General features: G+C 56.2%; 1 long non-coding RNA gene across 2 annotated transcripts; it reads left to right on the top strand.

Annotated features, from left to right (window-relative positions):
- The first annotated feature begins 594 nt into the window (after positions 1-594).
- On the top strand, positions 595-17,799 carry LOC149125984 (uncharacterized). 2 transcript variants are annotated; one of them, XR_016235024.1, is made up of 3 exons: positions 595-1,693; positions 2,028-8,857; positions 14,073-17,799. It is a non-coding gene; the product is annotated as an uncharacterized LOC149125984 (long non-coding RNA). The 2 variants fall into 2 exon arrangements; XR_016235025.1 differs by having other exon boundaries at positions 689-1,693; positions 8,646-8,857.
- The last annotated feature ends 3,249 nt before the right edge of the window (positions 17,800-21,048 follow it).

The raw sequence follows: 21,048 nt of genomic DNA, 5'->3' as shown, positions 1-21,048 counted from the left end.
AGGTGAAGGAGGTGATGGAGGTGACTGACAGAGGTAACAGAGGTGACAGAGGTGACTGACAGAGGTGACTGAGGTGACTGACGGAGGTGACTGAGGTGACAGAGGTGACAGAGGTGACGGAGGTGACTGACGGAGGTGATGGAGGTGACAGAGGTGACAGAGGTGATTGATGGAGGTGCCTGAGGTGACGGAGGTGACTGACAGAGGTGACTGACTGAGGTGACGCAGGTGACTGAGGTGACTGACGGAGGTGCCTGAGGTGACAGAGGTGACTGACAGAAGTGATGGAGGTGACTGACGGAGGTGACTGAGGTGACGGAGGTGACTGACAGTGGTGCTGGAGGTGACTGATGGAGGTGACGGAGGTGACGCAGGTGACGGAGGTGGCTGACAGAAGTGATGGAGGTGACTGACGGAGGTGACTGACGGAGGTGATGGAGGTGCTGGAGGTGACTGATAGAGGTGCCTGAGGTGACTGAGGTGACTGACAGAGGTGACGGAGGTGACTGAGGTGACGGAGGTGACTGACGGAGGTGATGGAGGTGAGAGGTGACTGATGGAGGTGACGGAGGTGACTGAGGTGACTGACAGAGGTGACGGAGGTGATGCAGGTGACTGACGGAGGTGATGGAGGTGCCTGAGGTGACTGACGGAGGTGCCTGAGGTGACGGAGGTGACTGATGGAGGTGATGGAGGTGACTGACGGAGGTGCCTGAGGTGACGGAGGTGATGGAGGTGACGCAGGTGACGGAGGTGACTGACGGAGGTGATGGAGGTGCCGGAGGTGACTGAGGAGTGCCGGCGGACCGGAGGGCCTTGGCTGCAGTCCGGGGTCCCCTCTCCTCCTCAGGCGCGGGTGAGGGGTCGCAGGCTTCTCTGTGCGCGGGGTCTCCCGCATCCCGCTCGGGCGGCCTGTAGGCGGCGCCTGCCGACCCCAGTGTCGACCCTTAGGGACCTGCGAGGCCCCGAGCACGCGGCGGGGAATTCTCGCGAGAGAAGCGTGCTGGGGGCGGGGCGTCGCTGTGGGGGGCTGTGCGGCTGCGCAGTGCGGCCAGTCCTCCCCAGCCTGGCAGGTGGTGAACCAGCTCTCCTCTCCGGAGGCCGTGCGGGGGCGGCCCGGTCCGGCCCTGTTCCGAGACGGCCTGCAGCTGGTTCGGTCTCCACGCTGCGTCGGCCTCGCCGGCCCGCGCTCCGCTAGCCCGTGCACGGTCAGCTTGGGACGGCGTTTGGACGGCGCGTGACGTGTCCGTCATTCACTCACGTCCGCACTGCGCGTGTACGGCCTGTATAGCGTGGGCGTGCGTGCCCCCTCCTCCAGGAAGCCACCTCCGGCTTCCCCAGGCTGTGCTGATTCGTCTGAGCGCTGAACTCGCCGCCCGGTTCCTGTCGCGTGTATCGCGTGGGTCCGGTTGGCCCAGTTGTTCCAGGTGGGCGCTGTGCTCACAGCAGCCAGCGTTCATAGAGCCTTTGCCGTGCTGGTGCATGGCGCCCCAGAATTCCGTGGGACAGACTTCCCTCTCCACGTGAGCTTGCTGGTGCGGTGGCTGAGGCAGAGCCCGGGTGAGGAATCGGCAGTGAGATCCGCATCTTGAGTCTGGCCTGGAGCCTCGGGCCTGCCCGCTGCCCCGCACTGCCTGCCGCGCCGGAGTCCCGCTTTCCTCGTCAGTTTCTAAGTGTCTTCTCTCAGAACCTGGTAAGCGTGCTGGGTCACAATGAGTGGGCTCTGGCTTCGTGGGTGGGTCATGTCCCCTTGATGTGGCTGCTTATCGCTGCACCAGGTGGACAGTCACACGGCCCACGTGGGCCCTCCGGGGAAGTCCCCGAGACACCCACTGGCTTCTCCTTGTTCGTGGCTGCACCTGCTGGGAAGCCATCTGTGTTGGGTCTGCAGGCGTCCAGCATGGTCAGAGGTGCCCTTGGCTCCCCTTTGAGAGCTCCATGTGCCACCCAGTCGGTGGTCTTGGCGGAGGCCGTGACGAGGAGGTCCTAGCGGTCACCAGGTGTCCCCATTTCTGCCCATTTGCAAGCGGTGGAGAACGTGACTGACGTGGTGCCAGAAAACACCGCACTCACCGTGCAGCGCACAGACAGCAGCACACAGTGGGCCTTCAATAAATCCTCGTCCTGGCGAAGCTGGGAACAAGCCCACTTCACTCCAGCACCTTGGAAGATGGCTGGCTGAGCGCAGCGTGTGGCAGGAGGCCGCTGGAGCGAGGGCTGGGATCCCGCAGCTGACTGCGGAACGAGCGTCAGGCGCGCGCAGAGGGATTTCTCCGACACCTTGTGCGTCACCGACTCCCGAGACAAAGCACCCGAGTCTCCCTGCACCTCACCTGGGAGATGATAAGCCGTTTGCTGCCGTGTATTGCCAGGCCACATCTGTCGGCAAGTCGAGGAGCATGCTTGCACATGTATGTGCACACGTGTACATGTGTGTGCATATGCACATGCATGCATATGTGTGTGCGTGCAAGTGTGTCTTTATGTGTTGGGAGATGGCTGATGGAGGAAGGCAGTGTTCTAGTATAAATTGCATAAAGAGTACATAATATTTCTTTTTTTAAAAAAATTATTTATTTATTTGAAAAGGCAAGTTACGGAGAGCCAGAGGCAGAGGCAGAGATAGAGAGAAAGCGAGGTCTTCCACCCACTGGTTCACTCCCCACGTGGCTGCAACGACTGGCACTGCGCTGGTTCAAACCAGGAGCCAGGAGCTTCTTCCAGGTCTGCTGCACAGGTGCAGGGGCCCAAGGACATGGGGCCATCTTCTGCTTTCCCAGGCCACAGCTGAGAGCGGGATCAGAAGTGGAGCAGCTGGGACTCAAACCGGCGCCCAGATTGGATGCCGGAACAGCAGGCAGCAGCTGTCCCCGGTACACCACAGTGCCAGCCCCAATGTTTCTTGAGAGAGAGAGAGAGAGAGAGAGAGAGAGAGAGAGAGAGAGAGAGAGAGAGGGAAATCTCCCATCGTCTGGTTCACTCCCCAGACTCCCTCAGCAGCTGGGGGTGTGCCATGCTGAAGTGGGAGCTGGGAACGCAACCCACGTGTCCCGCGTAGGTGGCAGGAATGCAGCTGCTGGGCCAGTTGTCCACTGCCTCCACGCTGCGCGTTAACAGGAGCTGGAGTCAGGAGCCACAGCCAGAACTTCGACCCAGGCACTTGGTGTGGGATGGGGCGCCCCGAGCACCGTCTTAACCGCTAGGCCAAATGATTGCTCTAAACTTTTCTCTAAGTCTCCACATTTGCTTCTAACTTGTAAATACTTTACTGTTAAGCCACATGAATGCTTCCCCTTTAATTTTGGTCTCTCTTGGAGGATAAACCTTGCATTTCCTTGACACAAGTCAGCTCTCTGTGATCTTCCTGTCTCTGTCGGTTCCTCGCGGCCTCCCTTGCTGTTTGGAGGGCAGAGGCCGAGGGCCAGCATGCAGAGCTGCTGCCTGGGGAAGGAAGAACGCTCTGCGCGGAGATGTCCCAGGAAGGGCTCCTCCCGGCGGCAAGACGAGGGCTCCGAGGGGCCTCTGAGCAGAAGCTCCTTGTAGACTCGACTTTGGAATTACCTCCCGCACCTGCACAAACCCTGCCCCTGCAGGAAGCCCGAGAAGAAACCTATGGCCTCGCAAAGACCCTGCCTGCCCGTAACCCCGGAGGGCGAGGCGTTCACACGGCTTCCACGCTGGAAAACTATTGCTGCTCTTGAGCTCTGAGAGACAGGAGAAAAGGAAGCTGATGGGAACAGAAAATGACACCCTGCACTTTGAATTAATCAGGAAAGCTCCAGCCTGCCTTGCCTGTGAGAGCAGCTTCCTCTGAAGGAAACAAAGGAGATCCGTTTATTCAGGCGCCGCAAAGTCACATACGTGTGCTCACAGCTGGCCGCACTTTGAAAGTCTGGCTTCGCAGCTCGGCCGAGCAGGATGATCCACCTTAACAGAAGTTTCGAATACCACTTCTTGCTCTTCCGTGGCTTCCTCCACATTCCTCAGGTTCTTTCACGGTGAGATCTACAGCAGCGCCTACTAACATCTCATCAGTATCCCCCTAAGGAAGAGGTGCCACATGCAGTGTATTGTCCGTCAGGTCCATGGCCTTCTCCACCCTTTCCCATTACACAGCCTAACACCCAGCATGGGAGGGTCAGGGTCACGCCCCCTGACTGATCATCAGCAACCAAGTCACCCCTCTGTTCTGGAGTCGAATGCACTAGAAAATACAGTCTCCTTCAGATGAGCTGGTCCCAGAGCTCCAGCTGGTTTATGCCTGAGTTCGTGACCTTTCCTGTCCATACCGTGAGGGAGGGTGTGACTGTGCTGTCTGCAGCTATGTCCTCAGATCCCGGAGTGGTGCCTTGCCCACGACAACTGTGTGTTGAGCAAGGAATTGATGAGCAAACTGAGAGAAAGCTCTGCTTCCTGAGAGCTGAGATCCAAACAGGACATTCACGTTGAGCCTGCTCGCCTTCCAGCTTCTCTCAGGCCAAGGGGAAGAGGCCGGTGGGAGCTGGGAACTGGAGACAAGGTTCGGGACAGAGGAGCGGGCCCACTCTCAGCCTGGGAGACTGAGCTGGCCCTGGAGCCAGGATGAGATGGGAGACAGTCTCACCTGCAGGTGCAGGTGGGAGAGAGAGCCAGATGTGCAGCGGACCCAAGCGCTGGTTTGTGGTGTGGTCCCTGTACATGTGGAAGCTGAGGAGGAAGATTAACTGGCACGTGTGGGTGGGAACAGGCGACTCCCCGGGTCACCAGGAAGGCCCATGTCATCACTGGGAAGAAGTCCTTGCTCACTGCGGGCAGTGGTCACATTTGTAGGGAGCTGGGTCCTATTTGTTTCTGTGTTTTAAGTGAAGGGGCCTATAAAAGAAAGCGAAACAAATGGAAGGAAAGAGAGGACACTAAACACTTGCTGTTGCTTTCTTTGGAGGTAACTGAGAAAAATATTTTGAGCATTACTTTCAAATCTAGGAAATAATTTATTTTTTCTGAAGAACTCCTGGTCAAGAATTAGCTAGCTGGGAGGCAGCCAGGGTGGAGCCTCACGCGGGGCTGAGCACTCTCACAAGGGGACGGTCACCTGCAAAGCACCTGACAGCTCTCCCAGCCATCACACAGGAAGTTACCCTTGGATCTGCACCTTCCACCCCTAGGCACGCGCCCAAGAGCAGCAAGACCATATGTCCACACAGCATGGCCTGACTCGTACTAGCCAAAAGGTAGCCAAGGCCCAGTGAAGAGAAAAACGAAAGCAGCAGTGCTGTGGGACAGAAAGTGGTTCACCGATCGGAAGTTCAGTCTTGATAGATGATGGATCGGCCTGGAAAGCTCGTGAAGTGAACGACTCCAGGCACACTGCATTACGATTCTGTTACAGAACACACAGAACAGCCAAGTTGACAGAAACAGAAGTTGGATTGTCTGGGGCAAGAGGACTGGAGAGGCCCTGCCAATGCGATGAGGGTCCCCTGGGGGTGATGCGTATGTCTGGAATCTGTCGCGGGAGCCATCGCTGCGGTCGCGTTGGTCTGTCTCTGGTTTCCCCGGGTGCCTCTGCTTTGCCTGTCCCCTCTGCTGGGGACACTCTTCCTCCTGCTCTGTGTTGCTCGCTGCTTCCGCTCTCATCCAAGCCTCTCCTCATTAGAAGGTCAACCCATAGCACATCCTGCTATTATCCATTCATACAACAGACAGCGGGATTTGTGGAAAGGATGAATAACGGAATCACCAATTTCCCACTCTTTTTGAAGCACTAAGATATTTAACCCCCAAAACAGCCCTACAGGATGCCCTGGCGGGGAAGTATGAGGCTGTGTGTCTTCACTCTGGGGAGGATGATGGATGACGCCCGGCCCGGGGACAGTCGCCGAGCGATGCCTGTGTTTCCTGTCCCCTGCCGAGCGAGCTGTCAGGCGCTGAGTTCCCTGTTGCTGCTGCGTGGTTGGAGGGCAGTGGCTCTTCCTGTGTTTGTCTTTCCTTCCTGTATTTCTTCCAGCTGAAGGGTTTGGGCTGCTGTGCTGCAGGGGCAGGGGAGGCGGGAATGCCTTTGAGAGGAAAATTCCAGCAGAGCCTGAGGACCGGAGCGGTGGGGTAGGGGTCAGTTCCTTGCCATGGCCCAGTAGAGAGCCGGCTCCCAGGGGCCGTGTCCTGGGGGACAGGGGCACCCTGCGGGGAGTCAGAGCCAGGGCCCGTGCAGGGGGCCCTGGGGAGGACACTGGCAGCTCCCGCTGTGTTCTTCAGCCCTGGGGCTTGACAGCCATGGCTTTCCTCGTCTGCCTGGCCCTGATCAATTGCAGTGGCCATGGGAGTGCTACAGTCTCACTGCCAGGTCTGGGTCTGGTGCCTGTCCCTGCAGCCCAGGAGCAGGGTCCGCATTCGCCCTAGGGCTGTTCCCAAAGGAAGAGGTCTCCTCCCTTGCCAGGTACTGAGGTGACACCCCCGCGGGAGGGATGGCTGTGGAGGGATCCACACTCGGGACCTGCACAGCTTCAGGCTGATGGTGACAGGGGCTGCTGTTCCCCAGAAGATGGGTTTTTGGGGATCCCTGGCTGCTTTTTCCTCCCGAGGCAGCAGGGGGCTCACCAGGTCCTACTGTACAGGCATCGTCACAGGCAGCAATGGCGGCGACAGCAGCCTGACCCTCTGAACCAAACCAGTGCAGCGCATGCAGTGGCGCTGCAGTCCCACGAGGAAGGGAGTGGGATGTGGGTGGGCCTGGCTGGGGTGGAGGGAGGGTCCCAGCCTCACCTCCTGCTCCGAGCCTGGGAAGGTTTGCTGGCAGCTGCCGGCCTCCTGAGCTGGGCCCCCCACCCGCTGGGTGCCCCTTTCCTCGGTGCAGCCCCCTCTGCTGATGGCGCTGCTCCTCTGTGGCCTGGCGTCCTCCCCCTTGTGGGGGGGTGTCCCCTGGGTGGGTGGGGCCTTTTCTCTGCACCTGCAGCTTCAGAGGCCATCCACGTGCTCCGACACGTCTCGCCAGTCCCTTCTGCACCTGCCACGAGGGCGCTGGCTCCCGAGGGCACACCCTGTTTCAGTGGGCCTGTTCTGGTTCCATTTCCCTCAGGGTGGAGCCCAGATCCTCCGCATGGCCAGGGGCACCGCATGGTTTTCCAATAACAAGGACCAATCTGCACTGCCAACTTTACCTGGTAACTGGGATGGTTGTGTGTTGGTAACTAGCATGGTGTGTGTGTAACTAGGGTCATTACACCCCAGTCCCACCCCACTGTTTGCTCTCCGAGCCAGGGCTGCAAGGACCGCGCCCAGGAAGTGTCCCTAACACCTCTTGAGGCTGCGGCGTGGGAGGGCCCGGAATCAGCGTGCCTCGGGTGCCTAGCGGGCACTGCCTCACCTACTAGCAAAAGCAGCGATTCCCCCAATGTGTCTCCCCCGTGAGAACTCGAGCTAGCAACTGTGCCTCTGTGCACGCCAAGCCCGGAGCCGTGTTCCTGCGTGCTGTCTCCCTTTCTCCGCCACAGCCCCCGAGAGAGGAGGGGCTCGGTGTGTGGTCACCACACGCCCGCAGGGTCTCCATCCTCAAAGCAGAAAATGGTTACTAAAGCCGAAGTATTCATTGCAGACACGACGTGCGCTCCAGGCACAAGTGGACGCCCGCCTCCTCCCCAGGCGCCGGTGTTGTCAGTCCGTGCCTCAGGATTTCTCCCCTGAGGGTGTCCCTGCGCGTGCAGGTCCACTTGGTCGACTGGAAACAGCTTGGCCCTTGGCGGCCACTTTGTGAAAGTCTGACTTGAAGGCACAGGTGCTGCTCCGCAAGCCGGGCCCGGCCATGCCTTTATCCCCTCTGCCATGCCAAATGCTGAGCGATGAGCAAGACCCCGCCTCTCCGTTCTTCCTTGGTGGGCTGGGACTTCGCCTGAGACAGCTGTGCCCGTCTGGGGACTCCGGGAGGCGTGAGTGACGTGCACGGGGCAGCCGCCACCACTGGCCGCTTGCAGCTCAAGCCGTCTCTGCACGGGGATTGATCACCCACAGCGCCCGTTCCCCACCTTTCTTTAGAAAGTGCAGTCCCTCAGGTGTTGGCTGGGCCGCAGCTGCATGGACAGTGTCCAGCCCCCGCTGTTGTGTGACGAGAGGCTGCCACCCCAGACGCCTGCTGGTGAGGGTGGCCCTGGCTGGCGTCTGGGGTCTTGAGCTTCAGGAGGGCTCTCGCCAGGCTCCCGTGACAGTGGCTCCCAAGTGCCCAAACTGCACAGAAATGTAGCTTGTGCTAAGGGTGCCTCTTCCTGCTGGGAACCCAGGAGTCGGGGATGTGCTCAGGCGGAGGGGCCTGCATGACCAGCCCCGGTTAAAACCCTGGCTGGGGCAGGTGTTTGGTGCAACAGTAAAGACACTGCTCACGATGCCTGGGCTTGACTCCTGGCTCCACTCCTGATTCCAGCTTCTTGCTCACATGTGCCCTGCGGAGCACCAGGTGGGGACTGCAGTAGGTGGGTCTCTCTGGACCCCGACTGAGCTCCTGGCTCCTGGTGATGAGGGATAAATAGCAGGAAGGCTGATAAAGTTTAGGGGAACTTGCCCTTGCGAAATGGTACTGTCTCTTTAACTGTGGATTGGAGCCGCCCACCTTCCCAGGATGCACCTGTCGCACCTGGGGCCAGGGCACATGCTCAGTCACCAGCATGTCGTTCCTTCGACAGAGAGGTGCGCATGCTCAGACCCCGGTGCCCGGCCTTCGACAGAGAGGTGCGCATGCTCAGACCCCGGTGCCCGGCCTTCGACAGAGAGGTGCGCATGCTCAGACCCCAGTGCCTATCCGACGAGAGATGGCGGCGGCTGGAACGTTCCCAGCTCAGAGGCACCGCTCCGCTCTCTTCCCGCCCGGAGCCGGGACGGACCTTCGGGATGACAGGTGCGATTTCGGCCTTCGCTGCCCTCGCGGTTGCGTGCTGGGTGTTTCTGGGTGCGGGGCGGCCCGGCCCGCGGGAATGGAGGCTAACCCCCCCGTGGGTGTAGGGCACATATCGACCCAGGATGGAGAGTGGACATGCTCCCCCGGGCTCCTGGTGCCGGCCACTGGGGCTCTGGGGACTAAGCCAGTGGCTGGAAGATCTCTGTCTCTCTGAGTGGAAGCCTGGCTGTGGAACGCAGCGGCGCCCTGGGGCCTGCAGCTGTTTCCCCTGGGCTTGGCCCCCGGTGCCCCGGCGGTGTGGTTGCTCTGGGCCCTTCGCTGCAGTCGGGCCTGGCCATGAGCGTGGCTGCACGCCAGGTCCTGTGAGCAGGAGTCAGTAACATGGAAGATGAAACCGGGGCGAGTCTGGGTCTCCTGACAACCAGGACTGGGTTCCTGCCCGATCGTCTGCTGGTCCACTTCACATCCTGGAGGCAGAACTGCTGGGCCATCGCCCCACCCTGCACACTGGGACGTGGTGTGCACTCCCTGCCTGCCTCAGCCCCACCCACCCTGCACACTGGGACATGGTGTGCACTCCCTGCCTGCCTCAGCCCCGCCCACCCTGCACACTGGGAGGTAGTGTGGACTCCCTGCCTGCCTCAGCCCCGCCCACCCTGCACACTGGGACGTGGTGTGCACTCCCTGCCTGCCTCAGCCCCGCCCACCCTGCACACTGGTACGTGGTGTGCACTCCCTGCCTGCCTCAGCCCCGCCCACCCTGCACACTGGGACGTGGTGTGGACTCCCTGCCTGCCTCAGCCCCGCCCCCACCCTGCACACTGGGACATGGGGTGGACTCCCCTGCCTGCCTCAGCCCCGCCCACCCTGCACACTGGGACGTGGTGTGGACTCCCTGCCTGCCTCAGCCCCGCCCACCCTGCACACTGGGAAGGACATGGTGTGCACTCCCTGTCTTCCTCAGCCCCGCCCCCACCCTGCACACTGGGACGTGGTGTGCACTCCCTGCCTGCCTCAGCCCCGCCCACCCTGCACACTGGGACGTGGTGTGCACACCCTGCACACTGGGACGTGGTGTGCACACCCTGCACACTGGGACGTGGTGTGCACACCCTGCACACTGGGACGTGGTGTGGACTCCCTGCCTGCCTCAGTCCCACCCACCCTGCACACTGGGAGGTAGTGTGGACTCCCTGCCTGCCTCAGCCCTGCCCCCACCCTGCACACTGGGACGTGGTGTGCACTCCCGGCCTGCTTCAGCCCCACCCACCCTGCACACTGGGACATGGTGTGGACTCCCTGCCTGCCTCAGCCCCGCCCACCCTGCACACTGGGACGTGGTGTGCACTCCCGGCCCGCTTCAGCCCCACCCACCCTGCACACTGGGACATGGTGTGGACTCCCTGCCTGCCTCACCCCGCCCCCACCCTGCACACTGGGAAGGACATGGTGTGCACTCCCTGTCTTCCTCAGCCCCGCCCCCACCCTGCACACTGGAACATGGTGTACACTCCCTGCCTGCCTCAGCCCCGCCCACCCTGCACACTGGAACATGGTGTACACTCCCTGCCTGCCTCAGCCCCGCCCACCCTGCACACTGGGACGTGGTGTGCACTCCCTGCCTGCCTCAGCCCGCCCCCACCCTGCACACTGGGACGGACATGGTGTGCACTCCCTGCCTGCCTCAGCCCTGCCCCCCCCCCGCTTTGCTGGGTTGGAGAGGGGCAGAACTCTGGGCTGTTTGCTGTAGAGGCCGCGTGGGCACTCTGTCCCAGTAGGGCAGCTGGGGGAACGGGCAGGTGAGCAGCACTTCCCCGCAGGAGCAGGAAGCAGGTGGAAGGAGCCGAGAGCTCTCCAGGGTGCTCCCCCGCCCCGATCAGGGCCCTGGCGGCCTGGGGCTAGGGAGTTCTGGGTGGTGGGCAGCTGGCGTCCCCCCCTAAATGTGTGAGTCCTCAGGGTGACAGACCTGCCCCCTCTGGCAGAAGCCTGAGACGAGACTCCACGCCCGTGTTTAGGCTTCCTCCCAGTGTCCCCCTGCTGCTGTGCCCGGGGGGGGGGGGGGACTTGGGGCTCAGGTAACTGAGCGGCTGCTGCCGTGGCCATGGCCGGTGCCGTCCTCGACTCTGCCCGTGAGGCGCTGGCGTGCAGAACTGTGAGCTCACAGGGGACACCGACCCTCAGCTCTTCACAAGGGAACAAGGCTCCCCCAGTGACCCAGTGGGGTAGAGCCCCTGCCTCCCCATGCTCCTCTCCCGTGTGGAATTTTACACACCCTGGGAAGAAATGCCATCGCCTGTCCCTGACTGCTCCTTGGCTCATTCCTCACCACCCTTCAGTTCCCGAGAGAGGGGAGGGTCTGTAGGAGGTCTCCCATGAGGCAGTGTGACCACCCCCCTCCTGCAGTCCACACGGGACGCTCCCACGGCTCTGCGTGTCCACAGCACCAGTGCTCTCTGCAGGCTCAGCCCCGGCTCTCCACGTCCTGTCGTGGCGCCCCGCAGTGGCAGGGCCCAGGACGGCCTCTGTCCTCACGCGCCTTCCTGTCCTTCCAGGGGGTTCTGGCCGTCAGGTGAGTGAAGGCAGCAGCGCTCTTTCTGTCGGAGGCTGTGACGTTCCCCAAAGCCGTCCAAGCTCTGGGCTGTGTCTGAAGTGGAGGCTCGCACTGGGGTGCACTGTCCCAGGCCTCCCGAACAGGACACGTGGCGAGGGGAGGTTGCACCTCGTCTTAGGAAGGGACCTCGCAAGCTCTGTGTTCACTGTCACAGGACAGCATTTCCGCCTCTGTGAAAATAAGCATCCCAGGGCGTCCCAGTAGTTCAGGTGTGGTCATTTCCAGTGGCACCCGGTGGGCTGGCCCACGGCAGATGCTGTCTTTCGGCTGGAATCCCTGGCCAGTGCCGCTGCACACTGCAGCGCTCTCCTTACAAATGTCCATCCCGGGGCAGCTGCCCTCGGTGCTGGCCTGAGAGCTTCCTGTGCTTCTGAGCCCCTTGCCTGTCCCCGCAGCTATGCCTGGTGTCAGTTCTCTCGTGGCCTCTCCCCAGGTTATACCTCCTGGGCTGTCAATTACTGCCTGCTTATTGGCCGTGAGTTTGAAATTGGACAAGGCCGAAAACCTTCATTCCCCATCCTCTGCTCTGATTCTGTGCAAACCCCCAAAGCCACCGTAGCCGTCTTTCCAGGTCCCGGGTCACAGACCACATCGGCCACGCACAGTTCAGGCCTGCGTGGCTTGTATCACTCTTGGTTCTTTGGTGAAGTGTTTTTATCCTCAGCTCGGGGAAGGGGGTCTTGAGACCAGGGCCTGCCTGGGCCTTTGCTGAAGCTAGATCGGCACAGCAGAAGTGCAGGCGCTGACTGATGGAGTTTCCAGGCTTTCAAACGTAAAGAAACACAAAACCATGAGTGCCGTGACGCGAGGGCACAGCTGCTGAGTGTGGGGGCAGTGGCCCCTGAGGGACCAGGACCCGAGCTCAGCGTGTGTGCTGCTGCAGAGGTCACCTTGGAGGGTGGCCCCGGGCTTCAGCAGGTGACTGGCCGTGGCCCAGGCACAGCCAGGACATTCCTCAGGAGTTGTGCGTGCCTGCCAGCTCAAGGCCCCAGGCTGAGTCACACGGCCTGAGCAAAGCCAGATGCTTGGGAACGAAGGGACGAGAGACGCTGGGACGCTGCCTGGTCTAGACTGAATGCTTCACTGGTCCCAAGATAAACAGAGCAGGCCAAGGGTGAAATGTGTGAGTGCAGTCGGCTTTCCCCCGGGAGAGTTCCAGCTCCTATCTTTAGGAAACAGCTGAGGCGCTTCGGTGCTACCCCAGGCCAGCTTGGCAAGCACCAGCCTGGTTTCCTTGCTCCCCAGGCTGCGTGCTTGACTTTGCAGGGCTGCAGGCGCATGGCGTTTCCCCCACCAGTGGGCTGGCTTGGGACCTGTGGGGCTGATGGAGGTGCCCCGCGCCGCTGGGCCCGTGTCTTTGTGCTCTGTCCTGGCTGTCTGCTCTCCAGGGAGTTACTGGGAGGATCAGTGTTGATGTTCACTGGTTACCAGGGAGAGATTTGCAGAGATTGGGGCTGGGGCTGGGAGAGGCCTGAGCTCAGAGCTCAGGTGCTGCACGCAGATGGTGTCGGAGCACCTCATCAGTCACACCCAGGTCAGCAGTCGGCACTGCCCGTCTGTCGCTTGCAGACCAAGGAAACAGGGCTCTGAGGCTGGTGCATGCATAGTTGTCTCCCAGTACTGTCTCTTCTACAGGTGACCTGGGCCATCTAGCGAGGTCCTGTCTGGCTGAGTCCTGTGCGGGAGGCGATGCCAGGGCATTGTCTCCAACTTCCTAGGGAAACCGTAGCTCAGCTGTGTTTCTAGGCGTCTGTTCCAGACCTCACTCTGAAGCTTTGGCTCCTGTCCCGTCCACTGCTCCAGCCCGGTCAGCTTCTTGATTTATCACCCTTGGGAGCCTACTTGAACTGGATTTTTCATTAACATTCTTCCCCGCGATTGTCCTCTGCTCCTGTTGGCAGCTTCCCAGGGCCCTGCCCTGCACCTGCAGGCTCTTTTCCAGGGCAGCCAAGGTTGGAGATGAATGCACCCCACAGCCCCACCCTCATCTGATTTGCCCAGGGTGCTGCCGTCAGCAGCTCTTGGGCAGCAGTTGTGTAACCATGTCAGAAAGGCAGCGTGAACCCCTGAGAGCCAAGCTCTCCATCGGTGGTTAGCTGGCTGGCGTGCTCACTGTGATGACTGGTCAGGTGGAGGCTGAAGCCACCACACTCTTGAGGGCCGGAGGTGACAAGTGTCAGCAAAGGCACCTGCAGCCGAGTCCCACGGGCAAAGACACTTTTCAGTCCTTGCGAGGTGGGTGTGTGTTGGGGGGGGCAGGAATCATGCTTGATTCCGGAGCTCACAAATGCAATGTGACGTTAAGCTTGTGACCTGTGATCACGGTGATGGCGTACAGAAGTAATTAAATGAATGAGGGGACGTAAGGAGGCTTGTGTGCACAGAACCTGTGGCGGAAACTCGGGAGCACGTGCATTCACAGGAAGTGATGTAGCAAACGCGGGGACACCGCCAGCCCCCCAGGCTGCCAGTGCCGAGCCTGCATTCCCCAGATAAATGCAGTCCCTCATGCCGCAGCCCCACCACGGGAAGCGAAGGGCTGCAGCCAGCGGCGGGTCTTTGTCTGCTTCCTGTTACTATTTGTCTGTTTCGTTGCCCCAGCAGGGCCGCGAGGTTTCCGTCTGCTCACTGGAGGAGAAAGCATCGCAGCATTTCCTGCCTCTGAGCTGCGGCCTGTGCTCTCCTCTCATCTGCGGCTGTGCAGAGCCAGCGGCCCCTGATGGACAGATCAAGTCCTCCCTTTTTCTGAAGCCCACGCCATTCGCTGTCTTTGCTTTCCCCTCCGAGTGTGCGTCGTCCTCACTCTGCTGCGCTGCTTGGCTGTAGGGAGCAGTGTTCTTGGGAGGCTCGCAAAGAAAGGCTGACCAGGGGCTACAGGCCGCAGGCAGCCTCCTCAGTGCTGCTGTCTGTCCTCTCCGTAGCGGTTTAGGTTTAATATTTATCAACATTGTACTTCTAGGATTAAAAATGATTTCTTTTTAAGAGGATTCTGGGAAGACGGTAGTATTGGAAAGTGCCGGGAGCTTGGCTTGTGGTGTTGGGAGAATCTTTGTGGAGTAGCCTTTTGGAGCTCAGGAGTCCGCTGCAGGCCTGGACCTTCAGGGGACGGCCTACCTGGTCAGCTCAGCTGCTTTTGCTGGATGTTGGCCCTTAGCATAGCAGCACTTGCTGTCTCCCATTCTTCAGCCACACGGCAAGCAGCTGTTCAAGTGCCTTGGAGTTCTAATCCAGACTTCTGTGTCTGAGCAAGCATGCCGACACAGAGGTGGGCAGCCATTGTTGTTGGGCTGCCTCTATCGCTACAAGCCCCTCCTCCTTTGGTCAAAGGGATTCCCAGGAGATTAACGGACTGGTGTCTTCCCCTGCTTCATGTCCCTTTGAAACCGAATACTTAAAAATAGCACATTCAAAAACCACTGCACACATAGGAAAAACTAGAGGGTAATTGCACATGCACAGGGAAAGTCTCAGAAGAAAAATCTGAGAAGACCTTAAGCTTACACCTCGGGCTGCTCTTCAGCACAGAGACTGTCTAGACCAAGGAAAAGCAAGATGGACAGCAAATCCCAGCAAACCCCGGGAAACGGAGAAGTTCTTGTTTTCAGAGTTACCACAATATTAGAATGAAGTACCCAGATTTCAGCAACAAAAATCACAGGGTAACAAAGAAACAGAAAAGTGAGAAGAAAATTGTCCTCGATAAAAGATCTGCTGGGGAAAGATATACAAACAACTGGCTGCAAAATTCTCAAAGGATTAAAGGAAGAAGTGGAAGAAACCAAAAGAAGGATGAACCAGATGGGAATGTTGAACAGGCACAAAGCCTTGCCAGAAACCACAGTGAGATTGTGCAGCTGCACCGTGCAGTAACAGAAACAAACCTGTACTAGAGGGATTCCCCAGCAGATTTGAACAGGCTAAAGAAAGAATCAGTGAACTTGAAAATAGGTCAGTGGAAATGATAGTCTGAGGAACACAAAGATAGTGGGAAGAGAGAGTGAGCAGAGCCTCCGGAATACCATCCGATGAACCAACATGTGCATTGTAGAGTTCAAGAAGGAGAGAGAGAGAGAATATCTGAAGAAATAGCGGCTTGATGAAAGACACACAAACAAACATCCCAGGAAGTTCAGTGAACTCCAAGTAAGGTGAACTCCAAGTGACTCATGCCAAGATAGAGTGTAATGAAATTCATGAATGAGAAAACCAGATTTTTGAAAGCAGCAGAGAGAAATCGCTCACTACACAAAAGGGATTCTGAATAAGATTATCAGCAAATTTCTCAGCACAAGTTTTAGAGACCAGAAACCACTTTATCAGTACACTCCAGGTCTCTCTCTCTCTCTCCCTCTCTCTCACACACACACACACACCTCTCTCTCTCATACACACACACACACACACACACACACACACAATGTCAGTCCAGAAACTTGTATCCGGCAAGAGGAAAGAGAAATGAAGACATTCCCAGGTAAACTGAAGCGCCAGAGCTGCCTGTGAGCAGTGATCACAGGGGTCCTGCAGGGTGAATTGAAACTGCTGGTTTGCAGTGAGATGGGAAGTGTCAGTGCCGGACACTGAATTACGGGTACCACAGCAGACAGGGGAACTGACAGCACGACGAACCGGCTGCATCTAACGGACACGGACCGAACACTGCCCTGCAACAGCAGCAGACACATGCTCCTCCAGCACACCTGGGGCACTTTCCAAGACAGACACGCTGTGCCACAGGTTAAGTCTCAGTAAGCTAAAGAGGCGGAGAGCGTGAGACAGATGACACGCCGTGCCACAGGTTAAGTCTCGGTAAGCTAAAGAGGCGGAGAGCGTGAGACAGATGACACGCCGTGCCACAGGTTAAGTCTCAGTAAGCTAAAGAGGCGGAGAGCGTGAGACAGATGACACGCCGTGCCACAGGTTAAGTCTCAGTAAGCTAAAGAGGTGGAGAGTGTGAGACAGATGACACGCTGTGCCACAGGTTAAGTCTCAGTAAGCTAAAGAGGCGGAGAGCGTGAGACAGATGACACGCTGTGCCACAGGTTAAGTCTCAGTAAGCTAAAGAGGTGGAGAGTGTGAGACAGATGACACGCCATGCCACAGGTTAAGTCTCAGTAAGCTAAAGAGGTGGAGAGTGTGAGATGACACGCCGTGCCACAGGTTAAGTCTCAGTAAGCTAAAGAGGCGGAGAGCGTGAGACAGATGACACGCCGTGCCACAGGTTAAGTCTCAGTAAGCTAAAGAGGTGGAGAGTGTGAGACAGATGACACGCCGTGCCACAGGTTAAGTCTCAGTAAGCTAAAGAGGCGGAGAGCGTGAGACAGATGACACGCCGTGCCACAGGTTAAGTCTCAGTAAGCTAAAGAGGCGGAGAGCGTGAGACAGATGACACGCTGTGCCACAGGTTAAGTCTCAGTAAGCTAAAGAGGTGGAGAGTGTGAGACAGATGACACGCCATGCCACAGGTTAAGTCTCAGTAAGCTAAAGAGGTGGAGAGTGTGAGATGACACGCCGTGCCACAGGTTAAGTCTCAGTAAGCTAAAGAGGCGGAGAGCGTGAGACAGATGACACGCCGTGCCACAGGTTAAGTCTCAGTAAGCTAAAGAGGTGGAGAGTGTGAGACAGATGACACGCCGTGCCACAGGTTAAGTCTCAGTAAGCTAAAGAGGCGGAGAGCATGCAAAGTACCTCCTCCAGCTACAGCAGGATGAAGTGGGACAATCACTGTCAGCAACAAACTGGGAGGTTCACAAATGTGTGAGAATTAAATGGCCACCATGGATCAAAGAAGAAAAGGAAATCAGAAAACATTTAGAGATAAAGAAAAAATGAAAATATGAGGGGCCAGTGCTGTGGTGCAGTAGGTTAATCTTCCTTCTGCAGCACTGGCATCCTATATGGGCATCGGTTCTAGTGTCAGCAGCTCCTCTTTTGACCCAGCTCTGCTGTGGCCTGGGAAAGCAGTAGAAGATGGCCTAAGTCTTTGGGCCCCTGCAAGAGACCTGGAAGAAGCTCCAGGCTCCTGGCTTTGGCTCGGCTCAGCTCTGGCCATTGCAGCCATTTAGGGAGTGAACCAGTGGATGAAAACCTTTCTCTCCCTCTTACTGTCAGTAACTCTACCTCTGAAATAAATAAATAATAAGATATTTTTTAAAAAAATGAAAACTCGAGATACTAGACTGACAGGATACAATGAAAATTGTGTTAATTTGGAAATTTACAGCTATAAATGCTTGCAGTAAGAAACCAAAAAAAGTCAAATTACTACATGAATATTTCAACTACATAACACACTAAAAAAGTGCAAGCTAAATTCAAAACTAGCAGAAAGGACGAAATGAAAAATATTAGAGATAAATAAAATAGATAATAGAAAAACAATAGAAAATATCTACAAAACCAAATGTTGATTCTTTGAGAATATCAACAGAAGTTACAAACCTTTAGCTAGATGGAGTCAGAAAAGAGATGGCTCAATTTACTAAATTTCATTTCAGAAATGAACAGAGACATTACTGTTGTTTAAAGTGGAATAAAAATGATTAAAGGAGAGTACTATGAACAATTTTATACAAAATGGATAACCTACATGAAATGAACTGAATTCTAGTTCAACAATATCTACCAAGACTAAATTGTAAGGATCTGAATGCAATTATTGCTAGTAAGGAGACTGAATCACTATCAGAACTCTCCAAGAAAAGCCCTAGACCTGATGGCTTCCTGGGTAAATTCTACTAACCACTTAGAAAAGAACTCATGCCCATTTTCTCAAACTTTTCAAAAGATAATTAAGAAGAGGGGTCCAGCGCTGTGGCTCAATAGGCTGATCCTCTGCCTGCAGCACCGGCACACCGGCTTCTAGTCCCGGTCGGGGCATTGGATTCTGTCCCAGTTGCCCCTCTTCCAGGCCAGCTCTCTGCTGTGGCCAGGGAGTTCAGTGGAGGATGGCCCAAGTGCTTGGGCCCTGCATCCCATGGGAGACCAGGAGAAGCACCTGGCTCCTGCCTTCGGATCAGCGTGGTGCGCCAGCCACAGCGCACCTGCCGCAGTGGCCATTGGAGGGTGAACCAATGGCAAAGGAAGACCTTTCTCTCTGTCTCTCTCTCTCACTGTCCACTCTGCCTGTCCAAAAAAAAAAAAAAAAAATGAAGAAGAAGAAGAGGGAATACTTCCTACCTTGTTCTTGGAAGCCAGTATTTCTCTCATGCCAAAGCCAGACAAAACTGCAGACCAGTATCCTTTATTTTTAAAAAAGGGATAAAATCTTTTAATGCAAAAGTCCTTAGCATATTACTACAGAAACCAAATTTACCAGTGTATTTAAAGTATTGTACATAATGACCAAGTGGAATTTTTCCTGGATGGCAAGGATGGTTCAACATATGAAAATCAGTCAATGGAATGTACCATATTGACATAATGAAGGAAAGAAAACCACATGATCATCTCGTTTGATGTTGAAGAAAACACTCAACAAGCCAGGAAACTATCTCCATGAAATAATAAGATCCTTATATGAAAAGCCCTCAGCAATATCATGCTCAGTGGTGACAAAGTTTTTATTTATGATCAGGAACAAGGTATGGATGAAGAGCAGGCCCAGCATTGTCCTGAAGCCCTTTCACTGTTTCTATTTGGGATGATCCATGCAAAGCATTTATACGAGAAAAAAATGAAAGGCATTCAAATAGCAAAGAAGTAAAATTATTTTATGTCATAGCTGATATCATCATTCAGAAGATCCTAAAGATTCATGTACCAAAAAAACCTATTAGAGCTAATAAGTGAATTAAGTACAATAGTAACATACAAAGTCAACAAATGAGCTGTGTTTCAATATCTTTTTTTTTTTTTTTTTGACAGGCAGAGTGGACAGTGAGAGAGACAGAGAGAAAGGTCTTCCTTTGCCGTTGGTTCACCCTCCAATGGCCGCCGCGGCCGGCATGCTGTGGCCGGCGCACCGCACTGATCCAAAGCCAGGAGCCAGGTGCTCCTCCTGGTCTCCCGTGGGGTGCAGGGCCCAAGCACTTGGGCCATCCTCCACTGCACTCCTGGGCCACAGCAGAGAGCTGGCCTGGAAGAGGGGCAACCGGGACAGCATCCAGCACCCCGACTGGGACTAGAACCCGGTGTGCTGGCGCGGCAAGGTGGAGGATTAGCCTAGTGAGCTGCGGTGCCGGCCTTCAATATCTTAACAATGAGGAATCTGAAAAAAAATTATGAAAATAATCCCATTTATACAAATGTCAAGAAGAAGGAACAACTTAGAAATTAATCAAGGAACTGAAAGGTTGAAACAATGGAAACTACAAAATGAAAGAACACATAAATTACTGGAAACACATACATGTTCATGGATTAAATGAGTTAATTTTGGTTAAGACGTCAGTACTACCCAAAGTAGTCTACAGATTCAATTTGATTCATATCCAAATCCTCATGATATTTTTTGCATAACTTAAAAAAAAAACCCTTCCTAAATGTGTGTGGAATCTCAAGGGACCCCAAATAACCACAGCAATCTCAAAAGTGAAAAACAGAACTAGAAAGCCTACACCTGCTGGTTTTAAAAACTGCTCCAAAGGTGCAGTAAGCAAACCCGCGTGGTGCTGGCGTGCAGACAGACGTGCGGAGCAGTCACGTGGAAGAGGAAGCTCAGACGTCAACCCCGCGTACGAGGTCATGAGTTGGAGAAGGCCGCCAAGACGGCTCGGAGGGAAAGGACAGGCTTTGCAAGCAGCGTCACTCGCATGCTGAGGAAAGTTGGGTCTTTACCTAATGAAATATAAAAATTAACTCCAAGTAGAAAGGCTGTCACCAGAGGCTAGGGGAGGGCTGGGGAAGGGGAAACAATTTCAGCTAGGCTGGAGGAGTCGGTTTCAGGAATCTGTTGCACTGCATGGTGACCACAATTAATAGTAATGCGTTATCCATTTCAAAATTGCCAGAGCAGTAGATTTTATCTCCCTTACCACGCACAAAAGTGTGGTGGGTTGATGAGGTGATAGATATGCTACTTAGCTTGGAGAACACTCAGGTGCTGTTAGGAAATGTGCACGGCGCTTGGGATGTGGAGCAGGACCCCAGGATTTGGGGTTGGCATGGCAACTGCCGCCAGCGAGTTCAGGCATAGCCGGAAGGAGGGCAGGAACTGGAATGAGCCGCCTAACTGCCAGCGTTAATGAAAAACACGGAGCACGGCTGAGGATCAGAGTGAACGCTTGGCGCCCTCAGCGACAGAAACGTAAAAACACGTGAGCCTGAAAGTGAAGCAAATGCCTTCCACTCTGCTGTGGTAACCGAAGGAGAACCAGCTGGGGGCGGGATTTAGTCCATGGTCTGATGGCTGTGCAGGGGGGACCTGTGACACTCGAAATCTGTGTTTGCTAGGTAGTTGACAGAAGTGTCGCCCGGACGTGAGCCTCCTCGCCAAGGCTGACGAGTCTGACGGTGAGCAGCTTTTAGCAGTCAGAGGCCGCACAGATGGCCGCTGCTGCTGTGAGCGTGAATGTCAAAGGGGAAAATGGGCATGTAGAGTGAGACAGGCACTGGGGCTGGGGGAGCAGCGGGCAGAGCC

The sequence above is a fragment of the Oryctolagus cuniculus genome, chromosome 6, assembly GCF_051225735.1.
Source record: "Oryctolagus cuniculus isolate XC-2025 breed Fujian yellow rabbit chromosome 6, ASM5122573v1, whole genome shotgun sequence".
Classification (NCBI taxonomy): Eukaryota; Metazoa; Chordata; class Mammalia; order Lagomorpha; family Leporidae; genus Oryctolagus; species Oryctolagus cuniculus.
The sequence above is the reverse complement of the archived record's forward strand: the minus strand, read 5'-3'. Positions and strand labels throughout refer to the sequence as shown.